Source organism: Hyla sarda, unplaced genomic scaffold, assembly GCF_029499605.1.
Source record: "Hyla sarda isolate aHylSar1 unplaced genomic scaffold, aHylSar1.hap1 scaffold_3006, whole genome shotgun sequence".
Taxonomy (NCBI): domain Eukaryota; kingdom Metazoa; phylum Chordata; class Amphibia; order Anura; family Hylidae; genus Hyla; species Hyla sarda.
The window spans coordinates 12,501-16,549 of NW_026609723.1; the positions used below are offsets into that span (position 1 = coordinate 12,501).

Below are 4,049 nucleotides of genomic sequence, written 5' to 3' on the forward strand. Positions count from 1 at the left end.
CATTGTCTGATTATTACAGGATTTATCTGCAAATTATGGTGGAAAATAAGTATTTGGTGAATAAGAAAAGTTCCTCTCAATACTGTGTTATATCCCTTTGTTGGCAATGACAGAGGTCACATGTTTTCTGTCTTCACAAGGTTCTCACACACTGTTGGTAATGACAGAGGTCACATGATTTCTGTCTTCACAAGGTTCTCACACACTGTTGGTAATGACAGAGGTCACATGATTTCTGTCTTCACAAGGTTCTCACACTCTGTTGGTAATGACAGAGGTCACATGATTTCTGTCTTCACAAGGTTCTCACACACTGTTGGTAATGACAGGTCACATGATTTCTGTCTTCACAAGGTTCTCACACACTGTTGGTAATGACAGAGGTCACATGTTTTCTGTCTTCACAAGGTTCTCACACACTGTTGGCAATGACAGAGGTCACATGTTTTCTGTCTTCACAAGGTTCTCACACACTGTTGGTAATGACAGAGGTCACATGATTTCTGTCTTCACAAGGTTCTCACACACTGTTGGTAATGACAGAGGTCACATGTTTTCTGTCTTCACAAGGTTCTCACACACTGTTGGTAATGACAGAGGTCACATGATTTCTGTCTTCACAAGGTTCTCACACACTGTTGGTAATGACAGAGGTCACATGTTTTCTGTCTTCACAAGGTTCTCACACACTGTTGGTAATGACAGAGGTCACATGTTTTCTGTCTTCACAAGGTTCTCACACACTGTTGGTAATGACAGGTCACATGATTTCTGTCTTCACAAGGTTCTCACACACTGTTGGTAATGACAGAGGTCACATGTTTTCTGTCTTCACAAGGTTCTCACACACTGTTGGTAATGACAGAGGTCACATGATTTCTGCCTTCACAAGGTTCTCACACACTGTTGGTAATGACAGAGGTCACATGTTTTCTGTCTTCACAAGGTTCTCACACACTGTTGGTAATGACAGAGGTCACATGATTTCTGTCTTCACAAGGTTCTCACTCACTGTTGCTGGTATTTTGGCCCATTCCTCCATGCAGATCTCCTCTAGAGCAGTGATGTTTTGGGGCTGTTGCTGGGCAACACAGACTTTCAACTCCCTCCAAAGCTTTTCTATGGGGTTGAGATCTGGAGATCAGCTAGGCCACTCCAGGACCTTGAAATGCTTCTTATGAAGCTCCTCCTTCATTTTCTGGGCGGTGTGTTTGGGATCATTGTCATGCTGAAAGACCCAGCCACGTTTCATCTTCATTGCCCTCGCTGATAGAAGAGGTTTTCACTCACAATCTCACGATACATGGTCCCATTCATTCTTTCCATTACACGGATCAGTCATCCTGGTCCCTGAGCAGAAAAACAGCCCCAAAGCCTGATGTCTCCGCCCCCATGCTTCACAGTAGGTATGGTGTTCCCACCCCCATGCCTCACAGTAGGTATGGTGTTCCCGCCCCCATGCTTCACAGTAGGTATGGTGTTCCCGCCCCTATGCTTCACAGTAGGTATGGTGTTCCCGCCCCCATGCTTCACAGTAGGTATGGTGTTCCCGCCCCCATGCTTCACAGTAGGTATGTTGTTCCCGCCCCCATGCTTCACAGTAGGTATGGTGTTCCCGCCCCCATGCTTCACCGTAGGTATGGTGTTCCCGCCCCCATGCTTCACAGTAGGTATGGTGTTCCCGCCCCCATGCTTCACAGTAGGTATGGTGTTCCCGCCCCCATGCTTCACAGTAGGTATGGTGTTCCCGCCCCCATGCCTCACAGTAGGTATGGTGTTCCCGCCCCCATGCTTCACAGTAGGTATGGTGTTCCCACCCCCATGCTTCACAGTAGGTATGGTGTTCCCGCCCCCATGCTTCACAGTAGGTATGGTGTTCCCGCCCCCATGCCTCACAGTAGGTATGGTGTTCCCGCCCCCATGCCTCACAGTAGGTATGGTGTCTCCGCCCCCATGCTTCACAGTAGGTATGGTGTTCACGCCCCCATGCTTCACAGTAGGTATGGTGTTCCCGCCCCCATGCTTCACAGTAGGTATGGTGTTCCCGCCCCCATGCTTCACAGTAGGTATGGTGTTCCCACCCCCATGCCTCACAGTAGGTATGGTGTTCCCGCCCCCATGCTTCACAGTAGGTATGGTGTTCCCGCCCCCATGCTTCACAGTAGGTATGGTGTTCCCACCCCCATGCTTCACAGTAGGTATGGTGTTCCCGCCCCCATGCCTCACAGTATGTATGGTGTTCCCGCCCCCATGCTTCACAGTAGGTATGGTGTTCCCGCCCCCATGCCTCACAGTAGGTATGGTGTTCCCGCCCCCATGCTTCACAGTAGGTATGGTGTCTCCGCCCCCATGCTTCACAGTAGGTATGGTGTTCCCGCCCCCATGCCTCACAGTAGGTATGGTGTTCCCGCCCCCATGCCTCACAGTAGGTATGGTGTTCCCGCCCCCATGCCTCACAGTAGGTATGGTGTTCCCGCCCCCATGCCTCACAGTAGGTATGGTGTTCCCGCCCCCATGCTTCACAGTAGGTATGGTGTCTCCTCCCCCATGCTTCACAGTAGGTATGGTGTTCCCGCCCCCATGCCTCACAGTAGGTATGGTGTTCCCGCCCCCATGCCTCACAGTAGGTATGGTGTTCCCGCCCCCATGCTTCACAGTAGGTATGGTGTCTCCTCCCCCATGCCTCACAGTAGGTATGGTGTTCTTTGGACGCAACTCGTCATTCTTTCTCCTCCAAACAGGACGAGTTGAGTTTTTACCAAAAGGTTCTACTTTGGTTTCATCTGACCATATGACATTCTCCCAATCCTCTTCTGGATCATCCAAATGCTCTCTAGCAAACTTTATTGCTCACACAGTTGATTTCTTCACACCAAGCTGCTTGCCTATTGCAGATTCAGTCTTCCCAGCCTGGTGCAGGTCTACAGTGTTGTTTCTGGTGTCCTTCGCCAGCTCTTTGGTAGTGGAGTTTGAAGTGTGACTGAGGTTGTGGACAGGTGTCTTTTATACTGATAACAAGTTCACACAGGAGCCATTAATACAGGTAACGAGTGGAGGACACAGGAGACTCTTATAGAAGAAGTTACAGGTCTGTGAGAGGCAGAAATCTTACTTGTTTGTAGGTGACCAAATACTTATTTTCCACCATATTTTTTTTTCTGTCTCAGGTTTAGCACAGGATGGCCTGTATTGCAGTGCATAGTATCCCCCTGTTTGCCATACTGGATCCAAATAAAACTCTCCACTCAAGGAAACCGCACCAGTCACAACAAGGTCCAGTAGAATGCAGGCTAAAAGGTGATTTGTTAGCCAAAACGTTGCACTTTATGCTCTGATGCAATAAATCACCTTTTAGCCTTGAGTGGATATATATATATATATATATATATATATATATATATATATATATATATATATTACTTTGTGTTTCTGTTCACATGGTCTTTTTTTCAGGCTGTAAAGTCAAAGACCGGACCTGGAGAATACATGAGGAACGCTTTGTGGCACACAGGAAACACCCCTGACCAAGTGCGCCTGCTGTGGAAGGACCCGCGCAACGTCGGCTGGAAGGATAAGACCTCGTACCGCTGGCAGCTCATGCATCGGCCCCAGGTGGGCTACATCAGGTCAGATTATATGTTGGCCCCAGATGGGCTATGCCACGTCAGGTTATATACCGGCCCCATCTATAGGGGTTGATGTCTCATAGTGACCTGCAGGTAGATCCTTCTGTTTCATGTTTCCTTCCATGTCGGGGTTACTATGCTGGGGGGCTAACAATCTAGTTGGACCTGTGTCTACAGTCACTATGGGGTTATTATTCATCCTCTTCAGTTAAAGGAGGGGGCTGACCACCAATGTGCAGGATCTCCCCTCTTCTTGTTTACTGAAGCGATGATATCAGCGGGAAGCAAGGCCGCCAAGTCCTTGTGGACATCACCCCGGCAACACAATCCCTGTCAGGAATGGCGGGCCGGAGTAAGAGTGAGCGGCCTTTCATATGGAAAACTGCACAATAATGCTTGTCTTCTGGGAACTGGATTGAGCGC

At 48.8% G+C, this 4,049-nt stretch overlaps 1 long non-coding RNA gene across 1 annotated transcript; it reads left to right on the forward strand.

The window, feature by feature from the left end:
* The first annotated feature begins 2,960 nt into the window (after nucleotides 1-2,960).
* LOC130327642 (uncharacterized) lies at nucleotides 2,961-3,646 on the forward strand. Its single transcript, XR_008871990.1, has 3 exons — nucleotides 2,961-3,043; nucleotides 3,168-3,297; nucleotides 3,454-3,646. It is a non-coding gene; the product is annotated as an uncharacterized LOC130327642 (long non-coding RNA).
* The last annotated feature ends 403 nt before the right edge of the window (nucleotides 3,647-4,049 follow it).